The sequence below is a fragment of the Neovison vison genome, chromosome 1 (assembly GCF_020171115.1).
Source record: "Neovison vison isolate M4711 chromosome 1, ASM_NN_V1, whole genome shotgun sequence".
NCBI classification, from domain to species: domain Eukaryota; kingdom Metazoa; phylum Chordata; class Mammalia; order Carnivora; family Mustelidae; genus Neogale; species Neogale vison.
The window spans coordinates 137,289,732-137,311,735 of record NC_058091.1 but is presented as its reverse complement, the minus strand read 5'-3'; the positions used below and the strand labels follow the sequence as shown (position 1 = coordinate 137,311,735).

Below are 22,004 nucleotides of genomic sequence, written 5' to 3'. Positions count from 1 at the left end.
CATCATTAACGAGGCGGGGTTGGTGTCTCCTGAGGCCGCACCAGTCATTATGGGATGAGGGTCTGCCCTGCTGACTTCTTTTTGACTTGATTACCTCTTTAAAGACCCCGTTTCTTTTTTTTTTTTTTTTTAAAGATTTATTTATTTGACAGAGAGAAATCACAAGTAGACAGAGAGGCAGGCAGAGAGAGAGAGGGAAGCAGGCTCCCTGCTGAGCAGAGAGCCCGATGCTGGACTTGATCCCAGGACTCTGAGATCATGACCTGAGCCGAAGGCAGCGGCTTAACCCACTGAGCCACCCAGGCGCCCTAAAGACCCCGTTTCTTAACCAACTGAGCCACCCAGGCGTCCCAAGACCCCGTTTCGAAATCCAGTCCCATCCTGAGGTACCGGGGGTCAGGACTCCCACATGAGAATTTGGGGTGGTGTGGGAAACAGGACAGTTCATGACATAGACCTTTGTCGTTCTGCCTGAAATTGATTTGCTATTGGTCAGTTTAATCGTTCATCTCAAGATGTTGAGGACTTTGAGGAGAGCCCGACTTTTCAAAGGATGGAGACTCTCTCAGGAAAGGCCTCCAATAGTGGGCATTCGCAACTCCTGTTTTGTTAAGTGTAACACCTAAGTGAAACACAGAGTCTGGGACACCATTTATGACGATTATGTAAAATCAGGGGCGCCTGGGTGGCTCAGTCGGTTAAGCCTCTGCCTTTGGCTCAGGTCATGATCCCAGGGTCCTGGGATTGAGCCTGCAGTTGGGCTGCTTGCTCCATGCCCTCGTGGGAAATGGTTAAGACAGCTCCCACACGCATGTAAGTCGAACAAGCAGCCCTGCCTCCCGTTCGGGGTTCGTCCCTCTCAGGCCCCACCCACCTCACCGGAGCACCCCCGCCTCCACGTGGCCTCCCTCCACATTCCCGAAGCCAAGCCTCTGTACAGGTTGTTCCCTCTTCTCGAGACGCCCTTTGCCTTCTTAAGCTGTGGAGTACTGTGGGAGAAAAGGAGAGAACCAGTCAGTTGCATAAACCTCCTTTGAGTGCCCTGCTGGAGAAGTGGTGTTTGCGCAAAGAGAAGCCAAGCCATCAGATGCTGCTGGCTCAGGTTCCGTCCCCCACTCGCTGTCCCCTCCGCCCCCCTCCCGCCATGAATGACTCACGAGTGGAAAGACGTTCGCGATACATCACTGCACTGTCGAAACACGTGCTGCGTCTGGCATGTTCTTAGTCACTGTCCCCTGAGCATAGCTCTTCCCAGGGGTCTGATGGAAGCTCTTCTGTTCCCGACTTCTTTTAAGATCCGGAGCCACAGGAGCCTTAAATCCGGTGAAGCACCCTTGTCTGGTTGTCTGCCGGATTTTCAGCTAGAGGTTGGGCCCTTTTGTTCTTCTGAGACCTTCGGTGTCCTAGGGCCCCAGGGAAGGCTCGGCCTCCGCTTTCACGTGGGATCTTCTCTCCTCTGGGTGTGGGGGTGTATGCGGCCTCGGTGACTGTGAGCTTCTCAGTCTCATTCCTCCTCCCACGCTCTGGCCTCAGGCTCCCTGAAGCTTGGCTTCCGCTGTGGGACAGGGGGAATGAAATAATTCTCTTTCAGATTGCCTGTGTTCAAACCTGATTTGACACTTTTTCATTGGGTGCCCTGGTTCACGCACTCAACCTCCCTGGACCTCTGTTACATATCTCTTAAGACGGGGATGCTGAGAATCCACTTCCTATATGAGCAGAGCACGGGATCCACACATCCTCCTTGTTGCTGTGAAATGCACAGTTGCCTTGAAAGCTCCTTGAAAGCTCCTCGGTCCCCAATGACTTTAAGACCTTTTGAGTTTCAACTGATCATAAAATTGGGGATGGCATTGGGAAAGAGGCAGCATTCAAAACTCTCTGACATCATGTTCTCTTCATTTACCTTCCCGCTGAGCAAGTCAGGAAGCCCTGCTTTCTCATGAGAGTGGAGAGCTCTGTCCTGCTCTGCTGTTAGGAAATGGCCAGGAGCCTCAGTGGCTGCAAGAGTCCCAGCACGGTTTGCCTGGGATTTAGTTGGGTTATTTGCTGCAGCTTTGGGGAATTTGCATGAATGATATACCACGTGGCTTTCAGGGGTGGAGGGAGGGACACAGAGAGGGGAGTGGAGCTGTGTGGTTGGTTATGTGATTTGTGTGAGACCAGGACGCGGTGGGGAGAAGCATGGCACCCATTCCTTACTGGATGGGGCGCCTGGCCCGGTTGGGGGCTTGGTGAGGAGAGGGCACAGAAGCGAGAGGGCACAGAAGCTGAAGGGACTATTTCCATGCAAGACTGTGTGCTTTGGAAACAGCCAGAAGTGGGGAGGTAAACCCTTCTTGCCGCTTTTATACAGACCCTGGAACGGCTCTGGCTGCTCAGAGGTGATCAGTTCTAAGGACAGGAGGACGCCGAAGGGTTGACAGGGTCGTCAGTCATCTGGTGATGGTCAGAGTGTGGTGGGTGGGGATGATCTCACCTCACAGCCTGGAGGTGGGTGGAGCAGACAGGCTGGCTCGTAGGGGGTCTCCTAGGGGTATGCGGAGAGCAAGACGAGTATCAGAGAAAACCCTGTGAGGCTGGGCATTCCTGCTTAAGAACATATTTTGAACCTAGGAGCTCTGGCATGCTAGGGACACTTGAGTTGTGTGTGTTTCCGGTGACACCATCTTTTTCCTCCCACCCCCACGTTAGAGGCACGTCCAGGAGGGAACGCCTGTTATGACTGAGAGTCTAGAGTAAGAAGAAAGGGGGAAGGGTGTGCTGGCTGCTTACTTCATTACCTCAGGAACGCCGGTCACAAGCGCTTCTTTGTGTGTGTATCTGCGAGCCTGACCGGCAGCGTCCATCACTCTGATCTTTGCTGATCTTCCCTCCTCCCCTCTGGATAATTAGAATAAAGGATGCCCCAAAGGTAAGAAGGAGGGGCTTTCACTGCCAGGAAGAGCCACCACTTTTCCTGATGGAAAATGAGACACAGAACTCCTATTCCTGTCCCTCTGGCATTTGGGGTTCTCTACAAAAATGGCTTTACAAGGCAGTAGGTCATGAAAATACACTAACGAAGTCCAAACTTGCCTGACCTGGGGCTCCGTAATCTTGTCTTCAGCCTCCGCCCCTGATTCTACTCTTAACTTTCAAGTCGTTCATTTCAGAAAACAGACTGAGTGCCTGCTGGATCCCAGGGACGGTTCTAAACGGGGTTTTCAAAGAAGCAATTGATTTCACTAGCTAAGTTTCTCCATCAGTCGCTGCTATTGGGTTCTACCAGACAGAGACATTAGTATATGCAGTGTGATGGAGAGGTAGGTATTGAGTTTACAGAATGTAGAGGAAAAACAGATGCATGTAAAAAAGCAGATCTGGATTGCCCGTTGTAAATTCACGAGCCACTGAGTAAGTGAGAGTTGATGGTGTTTTCTTCATGGCGGTGTAATTTACATAGAGTGGAAGGTACTGATCTTAAGGGTTGAATGATGCAAGTTTTGACCAATGACACACCTGGAAAGCCCACACCCCTATCAAGCTATGAAACACTTCTGTCATCGCAGAGAGTTCCCCTGTGCCCCTTCTCAATCAACACCCACCCCATGTTCATCTTTAAGATTTCTAAAGCATCTTGGGGCCCCTGGGTGGCTCAGTGGGTTAAAGCCTCTGCTTTCGGCTCAGGTCATGATCTGCATCGGGCTCTCTGCTCAGCAGGGAGCCTGCTTCCCTTCCTCTCTCTCTGCCTGCCTCTCTGCCTACTTGTGATCTCTGTCTGTCAAATAAATAAATAAAATCTTAAAAAAAAAAAAAGATTTCTAAAGCATCTCTTTATGTAGGTGCACCTTGGAGATATCGCAGATTTGGTTCCAGGCCACGGCAATAAAGTGAATATTGCAATAAGGCGAGTCAAATGAATTTTTTGGTTTCCCAGTGCATAGGAAAGTTATGTTCACACTCCACAGTAATCTGGCGAAGGTACAATAGCTTTATGTCTGAAAAACAACATACTTACCTTAATTTAAAAATACTTTGTGGCTAAAAAATTGCTAAGCATCATCTAAGCCTTCAGTGGGACATAATCGCTGATCACAGATCACCACAACAAATGTAATAATAATGGAAAGGCTGGAAATATTGCAAGAATTACCAAAACGTGACCGGGAGACATAGAGTGAGCAGATGCTATTGGGAAAATGTGGCTGATAGACTTGCTCAACACAGAATTGCCAAAGACCTTCAATTTGGGGCGGGGTGGGGAGGCAGTATCTGCAAAACACCATAAAGCAAAGAGCAATAGAATGAGATACGTCTGTATTTTGGTCAAGAAATATCCTGGACATTTATGAGACTTACAAAGTACCCCTAAGATTGTTTATGTTTGTTCGATTGTGTCTAGAGAGCTATACAGGACCTTCTTTGGATATTCTGAATGAGAGTTCCACTAAGGGCTGCTAGACATTTCTTCTTAGAAACTGACCTATTGGATTAGGAGGAAGTCATCTTTCTCCTCTTGGGTTCATCCAGCAATAAGCCAACTTTGATAACTCTATCAACTCAAAGACATGAACGTGCTTGGTCAGTGCTGAATTCTGGCCCTTGGGTTTGTTCCTCTTTTATTTGTGGAAAAAGGTAACAATTGAACAGACGGCTCTTGGAAGACAGTTCTCCATAGGTTGCTCCCATTTCTGCATGTTTTGCAAACAGAAGCATTCACAGATTTTGTTCAGAAAGCATTTCAAGGATACTTGTAGAGCAGACAGCTGGCGTAGTTAGAGCTGGCGCCTCATTCCCAAACAAAAGGAAGATTTGTCCAGTAAAATAAAGATCATGTCTCCTTCCAGGGCAGAGAAGAGGATGCCGACAGCCTATTACAAAAGATTCAGACTTCCGAAACCAGTATCCTGCTCTATGTTAACTAACTAGAATTTAAATAAAAACTTGAAGCAAAACAAAACAAAAAGGAAATAAAAGATTCAGATTTTCCAAGTTGAAATTCCTCTCCTGCAATGCTTGTGTGTAGGCATCACCTGGCTCTTTGCACATTTTCTTGTGGACACTGGGGCTCAGGGAGCTGGCAGAAGAAAACGATGATCCCAAGGGCGCCTCGGGTGGCTCAGTGGGTTAAGCATCTGCTTTGGGCTCAGGTCATGATCCTGGAGTCATAGGATCAAGCCCCCACAACGGGCTTCTTGCTTGGCAGGGAGTCTGCTTCTCTCTCTTCCCCTTACCCCACTTGTGTGTTCTCTCTCAATCTCTCTCATGCTCTCTCAAATAAATAAATAAATAAAATCTTTAATTTAAAAAAAAAGAAAATGATGACCCCCTGGCTATCAGCAGTGCGAGGAGAAAAACCTGCCCTTCATCTGACTCAGGGCTCTCCTGTCTCCCACCAGCATCCAGGAATCTGTTGCAGGCTACCTGGTTCATTTGTAAGGAGAGTCAAATCTCAGACTCCTTGCAGCTCCTGTCAGCTCCGAGTCAAATCTGTGTCTCTGGCATGTTCTGTTGTAGTTAAATCATAACTCAGTTTTAACAGTTGGCCAGAGGGGATGCTCATGGGCTAAGAACATTCACTTTGAGTTCAAGTCTCAGCACAGGTGTGTGAGTGTTCCTCTTTCTAAAGCAGAAAGAAGTCAAGCACTTGGCTGCGGAGAAAAGGCGTGAATGCCCTGAGTGGGTGGTTAGCTCCAGTCAACCCGAACTCTTTCTCTCGCTGTCTGACTTGCCCTCTGCCATCTTGCTTTCCTTCTGATCAACACTGACGCCGCTCTCGCTTGAGTTCTCCACCAATCTCGTTCCCCAGGTCTCCGGGGAAGGCAGATCACTGAGGAAGAACGGTCCTGAGACGATCAGTAGGATTCTTAATTTGCACCTCAACTTTTGTAGCTTTATTGTTTTGCATGCTTGTGAATGTAATACATGGTAATTGTAAGAAAAATCACAAAAAAGTAATATACAATGTTCATAATCACGTTCTACAGGAAACACTGGGAACATTTGGGTTGTATATTTCTAGGCATTTTTCTATACATTGCATTTTTCTTTTGGGTTTGTTTTCTTCACTTTTCTTTCTTTCTTTTTTTTTTTTTTTTTTTGGTCTTTGCTACATAGAACTCTCTTTTCCCTTTTAACAGCGTAACATGGATGTCTATCCATTTTAGCAGGTAAAAATACACTATTTTTTTAAAGATTTTATTTATTTATTTGACAGACAGAGATCACAAGGAGGCAGAGAGGCAGGCAGAGGTGGGGAGGGGGGAAGCAGGCTCCCTGCTGAGCAGAGAGCCCGATGCGGGGCTCGATCCCAGGACCCAGGAATCATGACCCAAGCTGAAGGCAGCGGCCTTAACCCACTGAGCCACCCACACGCCCCAATACACTATTATTTTTAATGATTATATAATATAGATGTATCCTTATTTATTTAACCAGTATCTTTTCTGTGGACATGTAGGTTGTTCATCATTTTTCAATATTACACACAATGCTTCTATGACCTTCCCTGTGTATCTCTTCCTCTGTCTCTAGTTCTCTGTCTACTTTTGCACACTAGTTTGAATATATCCTTAGGATTTATTCTCAGCAATGGAACTGCCCAGTCAATTGCATCCAAAATTTTCCTTGCCCCAAGCTTGTTTTCCTTCTACTCCAGCAGTCCTTCCTTCAGATTGCAAGCTTGTGAAGATTTGCCTAGAGAAAACAAATAGGTGTATCTTCTCACTGTTGGGTAGTTTTGTTTGGCTAAATGCAGAGAAACAAGCTCATACTAACTTATGAAATAAAGAAAGCATTAGCAGGCAAAAGGACCTGACCTGACCTGACAAAAGGACACATCTGGGTTTAGAAACAACCAGAAGGGAGAGGTCCAACGCCATGAGACCCTTCTAACCTCATAGCTCTGTGCCTTTTGATTTGGGAGGACTGGCTCCTCTGTTTCTACAAGTGGTAAACATGGAAACACATGGTCCCCAAGTTTTATATCCTATAGCTCCAATTTTGAAAATCCTGGAGAGGGAGATCATTGACTTTGCTTGATCTACCAGCCGCCACTGGCCCAGTCAGCCTTGGCTATGATGTCAGTCACATTACTCTAACGCAGCAGATCCCATGGCAACTACCGGGATGGGGGAGGGAGACATTCTCAGAAAAAACACGCTGGACAGACCACTCCTTAGGTATCTGCTAAATCTTCTTTGGACGAAACCAAATGTAGTTGAAGATCTTATTTAGATTTCTTTCCCCGACCACCTTTCTCAAATGGGAGGTGGGTTTTCAAGTGATAACTTCCAAATGAGAAAATTTTAAAAGTCACATCTGAGGCTACAGCAGATTATGAGATAAGACAAAGAGAAAGTATAAGAAGAACATCATAGTCGTACATATGAAATATGTATAGTTACATGTATGACTAAATAACTCTTTTCTTCCTTTATCAAGGATGTCACCTGCCAATACTCTTCATAAAAATCTCACTCCTAGGAAGCACCCTCGTCTGTGAACAAACCCAGTGCATCCTGCCTCTATATCCTTATTTTAGGAGGCCAATGCCTTATCCATTAGGCAACTGGGGCTTCTTATATCCTTATTTTAGAAAGTAATTTATGCCCTCTTTTCTGGAGATTTCATGGGTTCGGGGGTTATGAAGACCTAAATTCTACTCCCAGTTCTGTCATTAAACTGGGCACCCTTGGCTGGTGCTTATGTCCCTTAATTCCATTTCATGAACTGAACACATCGAGGATCTCGCCCCTTCCCTCATTATTCATTCCAGATTGCTCAAAATTTACGTCCCCTCCACCACCCCACTGTTATGGTTCTCCTGCCCCCACTGTTTCAGTGTATTCAACACCGGGCATCTCTGCTACTCATTTAGAAGCTCAAGTTTATTGCTTTGCCTCCAGGGTGATGGTAAAAATATTTAACAACCTTCACGGTCACTGACCAATTACGATGGACAGGGTTCTGGAGGAAACTGCAGGGCAAAGCATTCCTGCTTCCGCTGCTGATCCCAGAGTGGGGAGAGTTCTGGAGCCCAGGGAAGGAGCCAGGAATGCTGAGTAAGGGGGGAGGGCCCTCAGGAGACCGGAGCCCCTCCAGAGGGAAATATTTCAATAATTCAAACAACCACTATGGCAATACCTGTTAAAACAAACCTAAGTTCTATTGATTTCTGATGAGAATATGATATTTCTTTCCATTTGAATTAGAAATCCCTTGAGGTCTAAATGGGTGTCCCATATGTCTTGGTGTCCCCTGGATCCAGCCCATAGCCATCCTGAGAGTACAGATAGTATGTCCCTGACACATCATTCAGGAGATGGTGGGCTGGGGAAAACCCTTGGTACTCCAAGATGCACGGTACTTGACTTAGAAAGTCAGAACTTGGGGCATCTGGGTGGCTCAGTGCTTTCGGCTCAGGTCATGATCTCAGGGTCCTGGGATCAAACCCCGAATCAGGCTCTCTGCTCGGGGGGAGCCTGCTTCCTTCTCCCTCTCTGCCTACTTGTGATCTCCCTCCATCAAATAAATGAATAAAATCTTTAAAAAAAAAAAAAAAAGAAGAAGAAGAAAGAAAGAAAAAAAAGAGAGTCAGAACTTAAGACTGACCCTTCCCATACCCAACACCTATAAGGATTAATGTTTTCATTCCTTTTGAGATCCAGGCCTTTATGGGACCAACTGCCTGACCAGCTCCTCATTTCAGAACATCTGAAATGTGAAAATCCTGGTAGGGGTGATTCTTCAACACAGAAGAGGAGCATGAAGAGCTTTTATTATGACTATTCAGGCAGAAAGCTGAATTGCTAATGCTCAGAAGTAGCTATCACATATCCTACTGCTGCTTTTTCCCACTTGTGGCAGTGACAGTAATGTTGGAGAGGAAGGAGGAATGGTGTGTTTAGCATATAAGCCTGTCATGCAAGGTTGAGACCAAGAACACATCCTTTATGTATGGGACACAGTTTTGGGAAGTAGGTGAGAATATCAATATCCCTTTAGGTATATTATGTGTATTATATTATACCTTTATGGAGCTGACCTGGCAATTTTGCCGCTATGTAGAACATGACTTTCTCAGCTGCCTCATCTCTACAAGTAAGACGTTGCACTCTGTTTCAGTTACCTGTGGCTGGGTTGCCGATGACCCTGATAGTCAGTGGCTTACACCACAATCATGTATTGTTCATAATTCTGCAGGACTGAGCTGGGATTGGCTGGGTTGTTCTTCTTCTGGTCTCCCTGGTGTTCACTCGTGTAGTTGCAATCATCCCGGGCAGCCCAAGGTGACCTCACTCACATGTAGGCCAGGATGCCTCCGTCTGTCTCCTGTAGTCTTTCCAGCAGGAAATTCTGAGTTTTTAACAGTGCAGCAGTGTTCCAAAAGCAGCAGGCCCCAGTATAACAGGTCTTTTCCTGCACCGTGTTTGCTGATGCCCCATTGGCCAAAGCAAGATCATGGCTGAGCCCAGCGTCAATGTGGGAGGCAACCACACAGGGCGTAAGTCTCCGAGACCATTAAAGTCTCCATCTGTCCCATGATCTCTAAGGTTCTTTCAGGCTCCAACATTCTATGTTCTCCTGGGGATGTGAGCTCTCATTTTTTAATATTAAGCTTAGAAACATACTACTGGCGCGCAGGCAGCCTCAAAATTCCCTACTATCACCAAGATAACAAAATGGGGGCGATCGTTACCCTTTCGACACATATCGCTTTCATACATAGTAACACTTATAAAATGTTTAAATCTTTGGCTTTTTCAGATTGCACTAGGCATTCATTTTGGTTTGATGTCCCTTGTGCAAAACAGTAGCAGGAAGAGAAGAGTTAAGGAATGAAACTGGAACCTGCGTATTTTTGGGAAATGTTTACACATCATTCTGTACCCAGAGTGCATTAACAAAATCGTAGAATCTATTATCCTCATTCATAATAGCAGACTGAACTCATGCATATGCTTGTCATCACTCACCAAATCTCATTGAAATTACAAAAAAATATTTTAAAAGAATAAAGCCATAGGTGCATTGGGAAACAGGAAAGGGCACACTCTGATAGGAAGTAGATGGGATTAGATCAGGGTTTTTCCAGCTCGGCACTATTGGCACTTTGGGCTGGAGAATTGGCATGGGGACGGGCCTGTGCATTTCAGGGTGTTTGTCAGCCCTTCTGCCTCTCCCCACTAGCTGTTAGGGACATCCCCTAACCCATGACAACTGGATGTCTCTAATTGCTAAATGCTCCCTGGGGTGGGGTTACAAAATCCCCCCCCCCCAGTTAGGTGGCTTGGGAGAATTGGAGCCTAGGACACACGCAGGAGGAGACTGCTTCAGAGGTAAGAGACTTTCAGAAACCTCATGGTCAACCACTGCTCGAGCAGAAGTGGTTTCGCAGGTGACTTACAAGCCTAGAAACCGAAGGAGGCTTGTCCACAGAACAGCTGACACAGTCACAGCCTTCTCCTTCCGCAGAAACGGACCACCAAATCACCCCCCCCCAACCAAAACACCTAGAGCTACCGTTCAAATACATGGGAGGATCTGGGAGGGAGAACCTCTAGTTTAGATGTTGAGGCTGGAGAGAGACTCTGAGGTTCAGATGTTTAGCACAGCGTGGAAGGGAAAAAAATGGGAATGCAGCTCTGCTCGGAAGTCAAGTAAAGAGCCCAGCCCAACGCCTCCTTTCCTGGGAAGTGGTGGAGCCGATAACCTTTGCAGCAGCTCCCCACTACCGCATACTCATTTCCACCAAAGCCCCTCCCATTTGGGGGAAGGACTGACAGAGGAAAGGAAGATGAAATGATGCAGAAGAAATGCAATCCAGCCACTGATAATGCTGCATTTAATAATCTATTCATAAATAGGGATGATCAGGACCATTATCAGACATTTGACATCCATACATACAAAAGAGAAAAATAATCAAAAATGAATACTAGTAAAACAGTCTTTGATTTTTTGGCGGGGGGGCACCTGGGTGTCTCTGTCAGTTGAGCTTCTGACTCTTGATTTCGGTTCAGGTCATGACCTCAGGGTTGTGAGATCGGGTCCCACATACAATTCCATGCTTAGTGCTGAATCTGCTTGAGATTCTCTCTCTCCCTCTCCCTCTCCCTCTGCCCCTCCCCCAGCTCATGTGCATGCTAAATGAATAAATAAATACAATCTTTTTTAAAAAGTTTTTTTTTACCTTAATAATCTGTTGAATGCAGATTAAAACATGGAAACGCAAGTGAAAACATCTCTTTTATCTATTAGAAAGGCAAAAAATAAAGGGAGTGATAACATCCCGTGTCAGTAAAGCTATGAGAAAATAGACACTCTCGGACATGGCCGGTGAGATGCCAAAGTCCTTCAAGGAGTTGCTTTGGAAAGCACCCAGCAAAATTAAAATGATGCAAACTCTTTGCCCCAGAAATTCTTTATCCAGAAACTGTCCTACAGAAATATGCATGTATGTGCTCCAAGATAAACGTGCAAGGGTGCTCACGGAAGCACCATGTGTAATAGCAAAAAATAAAGCACAATTTAAGTGGCCTCATCTAACTATGATATAATGATTACATAGAATATTATGCAGTCCATTCATAGGACGACACAGATCTAAATGTACTGATAAGGAAAGATACCAGTTACTAAGTGAAAGGAGTAAAGCTTCCGCAGTATGTATATTATAACACCATTTACATACCAGAAAGATTTCTGTGTGTTCACATGTGTACACACGGTATATAGAAATGCATAGAGGGTCTGGCAGGGAGAGGTAATAAGGAGAGATCATTTTTCTAGGGGGCCTATGATACCTCGGTAAGCTTAGAAACAACTTCTACAAAGAAAAGTGAACAAGGCAGGTTAAACCTGACAGATTTCATAAAGACCATATCTGCTCCCTTTTATTTAAGATGAGGAAAAGAAGTCCCAATCTGAGTCAGGAACACCGATGTTCCGATTCATACGCTTACACTTTTGGAGTTGATCACGTTCCTTTCAAGCTTAAAGTATTGCTTGTTTATTTTAAGCCATCTCTCACAGCTGTATCTTACTCACAGTGTTGCTTATTTAACGACCAGTGCAGCTTATAATGTATTTATCTAACACAGTTTATAGAGATGCCCTTTACAGAGATTTCAGTATTATCAAAAACAAAAAAAAATCCTTACATAATTTTTCTCCAAGCATAAAATGTCCACAGGCTTTTTAATCATGGTTCTCCTGCAGCAGGTCAAGCAGTTTGTTTTTTATGGGGTTGAGGGCGTACATGTTGTGAGAGGGGTGGGGGTGGGCGACAGGAGCAAGGCAGGGCAGCGGGGACAGAGTCCTGTTCTAAATGGTCTGGGGAGACCCATGCTGCTCTCAGAGATCACATTCTAGCAACAGTGGGTGACATGTATACTTGAGAAAAAATTGCATAGATTCTTACACACCAAAGGACGATAATGGACCAATAGGTATAACCCCGTCTGAGAATGTAGGAGGTCAGGATGCACAAGGTGGAGATTTCATCTCAAAGGTCTAGGATATATATTCAGAAGTGGCTTCCAGTAGTGAAAATCCAAGCCAGACCTGGAAGGGAAAGCAACTTCAGGATGATAGAGGTCCTTCCACTCTTGGAAGAATGTCAGATAATTTGGACGTGATCTCAGATCAAATTTCTTTGGCCTCATCTTTAGTTACTCAATGGGACTGAGTCCAGAAACCTTGCGAATTTGAGCAGAAACAAACAAACAAACATGAAAACCACGGCTGACCCACTTTGGAGATGTAGAAATTTAGTAAGTGATTTTTTTTCCCAAAGACATGGACCCAGATTTTTTTCAAGGCTAAAACTGGACTCTCTCTAGTCTTGAAAAAAGGTACTCAATATTTTCAAGTGGATGCAATTTCACAAAATTACTTAGAATTTGACCAAAATTTCCAATACTTACTTACCACCTTTGATCTAGCTTGAAAATTACATTTCTATTTTCAAATATGAGTCGATTCGAAGAACTCAAGGACAGGACAAAGTTGGGTACATTTCAGAGACGCTCACCACTAGCAGTGGGGATTTCTGCTCTCTACCCAGTTCCGAGTTTGGTGTAGATGCAGACAAAATGTGCTCATGCAAACACATATATTCCAAGTCATTAGAGCTGGAAACTTCTCTAAGAGAGGATCTGGACTCTCACAATAGCACCCAAATGCTCTGTGGGGGGATATATCATGTCTTATGTGAGGTTTTTCATTTTTCTCCTTTATTTTCTTTGGATTATGTGGACAAGCTATCAAGACACGTTCTGCAAAGAGCAAGACTTCTGCTTCCTTGCAGGCATGCTGTCATTTGGAAGTACCGAGTCTTTGCTAGCTGGCACTTGTTGACCTCAGAAATGCTTTCTGGGTACACAGGCAGAGAGGAAACGGATGGCCATGGGGATGTCACTAGCTGATAAGGTTAGGCAGCAGCCCAAATGTGCAGACCAGTAGGGACACCGATGGTGGCACCAAGCTGTCTTCCCCAATTTCACTTCCTTCCTGGTCACAGCCCATCACTATGGTCATGTAGGTCAAAGGAGAGAGCTTGCCTAGGTTTCTCTTGTCCTTGCAGAGCTGACCATGACAAACTTCTACTGAACAAATGAAAAGCGTGGGTCTCCACCCCAATCCAGAGAACATCTTCATCAAAGCGTGCACCCAATAGCCTTGCTTTTGTCAGGGTCAATACTGCTTCCAGGCCAGCTCCAAGGGCACGAGACCCTGCTGGCACACTTGGATCCCTGACTCTGGTGGGGTGGTGTTGGGGAGGGTTTGTATGTTGGGAGGTTTTTTGGATGCGTTGTCAGAGCTTGCATAAGGCATTAATGGAAGAGGACAACACCCTTGTTCTCCCACCACAGCTCACCTTCATGTTAAATGAGAATTCTCCAGACAGGCCTGTCTGCACTGCTTCTACCATTGAAAAGTATTTAAAGGGAGCTTCAGAGAGTAGGCTTAGAGGTTCACAGAAGCCTTGGAAGTAGGGGCTTGTCTGAGCTCCAGACCTCTTTCTTCCTCGGGTGGACGCTGCCAACACCCCAGACTTGGAAGCCTCTAATCATCCTGGAGCCCACCAGACGTTTTATTTCCCAAATAGATGATTTCCACCAATCTGGACAATTTGGACTATTTAATTGGATTTAGGGTTTATAAACTGGGTTTAAAATAAACAATGGGGTAGGATTAATACACCAGGTTCTATTGACAAAGCTGGGTTAACAGGCAAAAGTGCATGCCCAGGAACCTGCACTGGTATGCCCTGACCAATGGTTAATTTTTTAAAAAACCGAATTTGGTCAAATGGATTATGAACATAGACATAATTCTTAATGGAGAAACCCTTTTGGAGGAGGTCAAATTTCAGATGGTACATTAGTTTCCTAAGACTACTGTAACAAAGTAGCATAAACTGGGTAGCTCCAATAGCCAAAATTTATGGTCTCACAATTCTGGAGGCAATAGTCTGGGATCAAGTTGCCAGCCAGAAGGCTGATGGAAAGTCTTACAGCATCAGGTGGCTACACTGCCCCACTCTTGCAGAAAAGGAATAAGAAGGCTTAGTTTCTGGAGAAATTCAAGCAACAGAGCCTTGAGCTTGAGGACAGCAGGCACTAAGGAGGATGAGATGCTACAGAAAAACAAGGAAATCAGAAAATTCTGAAAGTTCCAAAGCTTTCAAAGCAAGTTACAAAGGATCAGGAACCAGGATCATGAGTGGATTCCCAATAGCAGAGCTGGAAGCTGGAAGATGGTGTAGCAATGCCTTTGAAATTTGGAGAAGAAACTTTTCCAAATGAAAATTTTGTTCCAGTCAAATGATCAAGACATCTTCAGATATGTCATGCCTAAAACTTTACCTTCAATGACTTGGTACCTATGCTCCACCGAAACAAGAGAATAAACTGAGAAAGGAAGACATGGGGTAGGGGATTCTCCCAAATGAGAGCAGCAAATGAAATTCTCTAGAAGAATGATGAAGACATACACCAAGGCAATAGCTGTGTATCAAGTCTAGAGAAGGTGGAAGGCTCCAGGGGGGTTACTTCCAGCAAAATCAAAAGATCTCTTTTGTTGAGAAGTCTGGTAGAAGTATTAGTTATAGAATGTAGAACATTAAATAGTAAAGAAATCAGACAATTATGAACTCCAGGAAGTTTGTGGAAGAAAGGAAGGATGGAAGGAAGGATGAAAGGAAGGATGGAGGGAAAGAAGGAAAGAAGGAAGGGAAGGAGGGAGGAAAGGAGGGTGGGAAGGAGGGAGGGAGGAGAAGCAGCAGAAGTAGAAGAATGTAAGGAGAACAGGGAAGAGGAGGAGGAGGAGAAGGAGGAGAAGGAGATGGAGGAGGAGAAAGAAGAAAGAGAAAGAGAAGAAGGAGGAGGAAAAGGGGGAGGAGGGGAAGAGGAAGGAGAGAGAAAGAAAAGAAAAGAAAGGAAGGAAGGAAGGAAGAAGGAAGGAGATAATGATCTCAGGGTCCTGGGATCAAGTCCCACATCAGGCCCCACACTTAGTAGGGAGTCTGCTTGAGACTTTGTCCCTCTGCCCTTCCCCCAACTCATGTTCACATATACTCTCTGTCTCTCAAATAAATAAATAAATAAATAAAGCATTTAAAAAATGTCACTGGGTGCCTGGGTGGCTCAGTTGGTTGAGTGACTGCCTTCATCTCTGGTCGTGATCCTGGGGTCCTGGGATCGAGTCCCCCATCGGGCTCTGCCTGCTCTACAGGAAAGCCTGCTTCTCCCTCTGCCTGCCACTCCCCATGCTTGTGATCTTCGTCTGTCAAATAAATGCATAAAATCTTTAAATTTAAAAAAAAAAAGGAAATCACTTTTAAAAAGGCTCTAAGTAACTCATGGGTGGAAGAAATCGCAGTGGGAAATTTAAAAAATACAAGGGACTTCATTGTGATGAAAACACTGAACATTAATACTTTGTGATGCAATGAAGGTGGGACCACACTCAAATCAAAGCATTAAATGCTTCTAGAATAAGAGAGGAGAGTCTGGAAATGGATGCCCTACGTTGTCTAGCTTAAAGAATTAGAAACAGAGAGCAAACCCAAAGAAGTAGAAGGAACAGGATTACAAGAAACGACAGTGGAAAGCAAGGAAGTGGAAACCATGATTCAATAGAAAAGAACAATAAAGCTTAAAGTTGATTCTCTGGAAAGATGAATAAAATAATCTCTGGCAGTCCTGATCAAGAGCACGAGAAGGCAGGAGTATTAGCACCTAGAGCAAAGGGGAAACAGGACAGATGGGCAGGTCCAAACGTGGAGCAGTGAGGAATGCGTCAGCAAATTTACATCAACAGATTGAAGATGCAGACAAAGTGGGCAAAGCAATATACTTTGGGTAAATCTAAATATGTGGCATAAAACACCTCACTTTTACTTATTTTATTTTTTAAAGATTTGTATTTATTTATTTGAGAGTCAGAGAGAGAGAGAGAGAGAGAGAGAGAGCATGAGCAGGGAAGAGGGACAGCGGGAGAAGCAGGCTCCCTGCTAAGCAAGGAGCCCAATGCAGGACCCTGAGATCATGAACTGAGCTGAAGGCTGACGCTTAACCCACTGAGCCACCCAGGTGCCCCAGAACACTTTACTTTGAAAAAGAAAAGCAATTAGGGGCAGGTTGGTGGCTCAGTAGGTTAAGCACCCAACTAGGTCATGATCTCAAGGTTGTGAGATCAAGCTCCATGTCCTCAGACTCTGCCCAGCAGGGAGTCTGCTTAGGATTCTCTCTCCTCTGTGCCTCGAACATGCATTCTCATGAACACTTGCTCACTCTCAAAAAAAAAAAAATGGGGGGCAATGATAACCCCCAGCTTTAGTGTAGCAGTTACCTTTGGTAAAGGGATAGGATGGGAAAGGACGACATAAATCAATGGACATTACCGTCAGTGTTTTGGATTTCATGTTGGGTGAGAGGTTCAAGGAGGTTTATTTCTATTATGATTAGTTATTGACTTCTTCTATAAGAGGGCCATGCGTGGGCCAAGGATCATAGTGTTTCAATCTCCAAGAATTACGATGAATCCAAATCTGTATTTGAGACCTGAAAGCAAACTTCAAGAAATAAAGTAGGGTCTTTACCATTACTCCTGGGGAAGGTGGTGAGAGGATATTGAGCTGCAGTGAGGAAGGAAAATTAATGTACAGGCTAAATCCAGAGAAGCAAATGGAAGGTGTAGAATAGCTAGTCTGTGACGGGTGATACCAGAAGTGTTTCACGGTATAGGAGGAGGCTGTGCTGGACAGTAAGCTGGTATTTCCTCCTCTGTTCAGCTTAGTGACGGGTTGGTCAGTTACCATGATGGTTGCGCAGAAGGCAAGTTGTCACCGACACAGTGAATGGAACTGCTTGTGGGCTGCTCACTACTGTCCAGCAAAGGGTGTTTTCACAGACTTCTTGTGTATTAAGGATCCCATATCAGTCTTCCAGGACCAAATACCACAGACCCAGGGCCTTATACAACAGAAATTTACTTTCTCATAGTTATGGAGGCTCAAAGTTCAAGATCAAAGCATCAACAGAGTTGGTTTCTTCTGAGGTCTCCCCTTGGCTGGCAGAGGGCCACGTTCTCCCTGTGTCCTCATGTGGTCTTCCCTCTGTGTGTGCACACTCCTGGTGCCTATCATCTTTTTACAGACCTCCTCTCCAAAAGCAGTTCTCATTCTCAAATTCTGAAGTGCCATGTTGAAGGTTGCCACATAGAAGTTTTGGAGAAACACAATTTAACTCATAACCAATCCAACAAAGAAGCTTCCAGACTCTAGGATGAGACTAGGAAGAAAGAGGATTTGAGGGGGTCCTGCATCTGTGAGTTAGCACATGCCAGCCTGTTCTGACCAAGTATTCCAGGATCAGCATGGAGCCCAGAAGGTGAACAAGAATGAGTGAACACAAAAATGAGAAGAGGCTGGAATGGACAGACCGGCCAACTGTCTCCAGCTCACTAGACCATTGCCACCGATGCTTGCATCGGAGTCACAGTAGCAGAAAATAGACTTGATTCCCCAGGCCCCACGTGGATGGGGGCTGGTGGCTCTAGCACTAGGCCCTTCTATGGGATGGGACATACTAGTTATACCTTGGACCACACCAGTGACCAACACAATGAGCTGAGCAGATAGTTATTATCGCCCACATTGGACCATGAGGATAACTTGTCTCTGAGTGAGGTCATGTAAATTTCCAGACACTCAGAAGTCAGTTTATACCTGCCTGACTCCCAACCCATAAACTTTCCAGGGCATTCATAGAGGCTGTGCTTTCAGTATTTCATAGACAGATCATCCAAGCAGAAAATCAATAAAGAAACAAGAGCATTGAATGACACATTGGACAAGATGGACCTCATAGATATATACAGAACATTCCACCCTAAAACAAGAGAATCTCATTCTTCTCAAGTGCACATGGAACTTTCTCCAGAATAGACCACCTACTGGGTCACAAATCAGGACTCAACCAATACCAAAAGACCGAGATTATTCCCTGCATAGTCTCAGACCACAGTGGTTTGAAACTGGAACTCAACCACAAGAAAAAGTTTGGAAGGAATTTAAACACCTGGAAGCTAAAGCCCACCTTGCTTAAGAATGTTTGGATCAACCAGGAAAATCAAAGAAGAACTTAAACAATTCATGGAAACCCATGAGAATGAAGACACTTTAGTTCAAAACCTATGGGATACAGCGAAGTTGGTCCTAAGGGGGGAATACACAGCCATCCAAGCCTCCCTCAAAAAAATAGAAAAATCCAGAATACACCAGCGGTCTTTACACCATAAGGAACTGGAGGATTCAATATTTCATCAGATAATCTTAGATTCTATGATGGCGAATTTTATCTGTCAACGGACTCGGCCATGGGTGCCCGGATATTCGGTTAAACATTATTCTGGGTGTGTCCGGGAGGGTGTTTGCGGACGAGATTAACATCTGAATTGGTAAACTTGACTAAAGCAGATTGCCATCTCTGATGTGGTGGCCCTCATCCAACCCACCATCAGTCTGAACAGAATAAAAAAAACCCAGTAAGGGCGAATTCTCTCACTGCCTGATGGTGAGCAGGGACATCAGTCTCCTGTCTTTGGACTCAGACCGACCGAAACTACATCATCGGCTTTCCTTGATACTCAGCTTGCCAACTACAGATGGGGGGGGCCTCCTCAGCCTCCAAAACACACAAGCCCGTGACTTGTAAAAAAATCACAAATACCAATATCTCCTGTGGGTCATGTTTCTATGGAGAATATAGACTAATACAGAATTCCAAACACTGTATAAAGGTTTTTTTTGACATTATCAATGGGTTGATAAGCACTTTACAAATTCCTGTTAGCTCAATTAAAAGAAAAAAAAAAACAAGCAAAATGTAATTCGAGGGACAATTTCTAATTACGGTATCTTATTGAAAATAACATCGCGGGGTGCCTGGGTGACTCAGTTGGTTGGGCGTCTGCCTTAGGCTCTGGTCTTGATCCCAGGGTCCTGGGTTTGAGCCCAGAATCAGGCTCCCTGCCCTGCGGGAAGCCTGCTTCCTCCTCTCCCTCCGTCTGTTGCTCCCTCTGCTTGTGCGCGTGCACGCTCTCTCTCTCTCAAATACATAAAATATTTTTAAAAAAAGAAAGAAAGAAAATAATGTTGCTCTTACCAACTGTACTTTCTTACAGATTTTCATGGTTTAAGACTTGCTTCTCCCTAAAGAAAGGTAGGAATGCAGGAGCTTTTTCCTTTTTCTTTTTGATGGGTGATGTCCTATTTGGACTGACCAGGTCAAAGAATGAGACCAATGTTGGCTGAGCAGCTACTTGGTGACAGCAGCTGCGTGACGTCGTTGCGGGTTGTGTGTCACACGGGATCCTCAGAAGCATCATCCGATTTACCGCCTCTCTTGTGCTCAGGCAGGGGCGGAGCGGTGGGTGGCTGGCCGCCGCGGGAGCAGGACAGTCACAGAAGGAAGCAGCTCCTTTGCCAGGAGGCTGCCGCAGTCGGTCAGGATATTATAACCCCGCGGAGTATCTTTAGCAAGCAGAGGGCTAGATTCCAAAGAGGGCTGGATCCGGAAGAACTTCTCAGGGTTTCACCAATCATAGGCGCGGGAGACAGCAGCATAACCCGTGCAGAGAATCCCAGCGCAGCCGTTTCTCGCAGATGCTCCCCTCTCCATCCCGCCGCCTTATCTGGTTTGGAAAGCGACCGCGGGCGCGTGAGGGAACTCCGACATCCCACAAGCATCCCAGGAAGGGCCCGAGCCCTGTGATCGTCAGGACCCTGAGGTGTTCATGCCGCCTCCTCCCTCCTCCGCGGCACTTACAAATGTAGTTGATGAATGTAACAAGAAACACATGTTTTCATTTAAATTACAATTAGCAATTAGAGAGTTAAGTGTGCCCTAGATAGAATATATAATGGTTGTCGAATTTGCGGCATAGCTACTTTACTGTTGCCATTCTCCTTTTATGCTTTGCTTTATGATTTTATAGTAAATTTATGCAGAACTGAGAGCAGCCCAAGCTAAACAAAGCTGCTGGGTTGGAATTATTTGTGGTTTGTTGTTGTTGTTGTTGTTTTTAAAAAGGTCACCAGGCTAGGCCCGCTGCAGATCCGTTGCCCGGTGTGATTCTCTTTGTTTTAGGGAACGCGAGGAGAGAAGGCATTTCATTTACCCTCCTAGCAATTATTATATTATAATATTTATTATAATATAATATAATTATTATTATAGCAATTATTATATAAAAATTCGATAATTTTGTGGCGAGGCTTCCAGGGTATACTTCTGAGCGTGATGGACTACCTCTATGTACCTACCACTCGGGATGAGCTCCTGAAAAATCCAGAAAGGGAGAAGCAAGTGCTCGTCTCCTTGTGGGCTTCAGGAATGTCTCATGGAGAAATTAATATTCACTTTTGCTTTTCAGTGGAGATTATTTAAAGAAAAAATGGGACACAAAGTCGTGCCAATACATGCAAGTGGCCAGGGGTGGGAGGAACAGGGGGACAAATCAAGTGCATTCCAGATGGCGGGGGAACCTGGCTCATGGAATCGCCAAGGGGACAATCCGTAGGGCCAGAAATCCACGGCACAGCCAGTCCAGAATCACAAAGGGTTTCTCCTGCAGAACAGGTTGGGGGACCTAACGGAGCCCCCTGGTGAGAAAGTCATTCCTGGCGAGCAGTCCCTCCCTCCAAATAGGATGGAAGGCGAAAGGCATGGTTTATGGTAAGCTCACCACTGGGGCAGAGTCCTGCAGAGATCATGCCCCGCACACGTAACTGTAGGCAGCTGGGAGACCCAAATGTATAACTTCTTGGCACTGAAGGAGGAACCACAGTTTGGAAAGCTTAGCCCACCGGACACGGAGGCAAGAGGAGATGGCTGCTCAGGGATCCCGTCAGGAATCCGAGACTCTGGGCAGTGTTTGCTGTAGCTGGCAATGGTCACGGAGCCACTGGTGGACACTGGACAAAATCACGTCTGGATTTCTCTGAAGGGGGAGGCAGGTCACACCGGCTGAGGGGAACGGTAACCATCTCTGGTGGCTATAGAGTGACCGGTATTTTATTTCCGCTTCTCTTGTGGCCACATAGACCCAGTCACTCAAAACAGTCCCAAAACAGAAAGTCTCCCCTTGTTTTCCAAGGTTCCATAAGTGCTTCCAGGTGGAAATACTAAGCTAAAAAATTTAACTAAAAAAAATAAAAACAAAACAAAATAAAGTTCCTCTACCTGTCCGTTGGTGAAAGGAAAGAAAGTTGGTGGCTCGCGAGGTGCTCTTATCACCCACGTGTCCTCCTGGACGGGTAGGGTAACCCTCGCTGGGGACCCCGGGGGGCCGGCTCCTGCCTTCTCCTTCTGCGTGGTTTTTCATGCCCTGGAATTTTTTGTCTTGAGCATCGGGGACGGGGGGTAAATTTTCCTCAACACACTGACAGTCCTCGTGGAACATCTGCATAACGACGGGATTTATTTTGTTCATCATGACGGCTGCAGAGC

At 45.4% G+C, this 22,004-nt stretch overlaps 1 long non-coding RNA gene across 1 annotated transcript; it reads right to left on the bottom strand.

Moving 5' to 3' along the window:
* Positions 1–1,434: 1,434 nt before the first annotated feature.
* Positions 1,435–19,961, bottom strand: LOC122900132. The gene is made up of 3 exons (XR_006383183.1): positions 19,659–19,961; positions 12,407–12,549; positions 1,435–1,555 (listed from the first exon to the last, which is right to left on the bottom strand). It is a non-coding gene; the product is annotated as an uncharacterized LOC122900132 (long non-coding RNA).
* Positions 19,962–22,004: the final 2,043 nt, after the last annotated feature.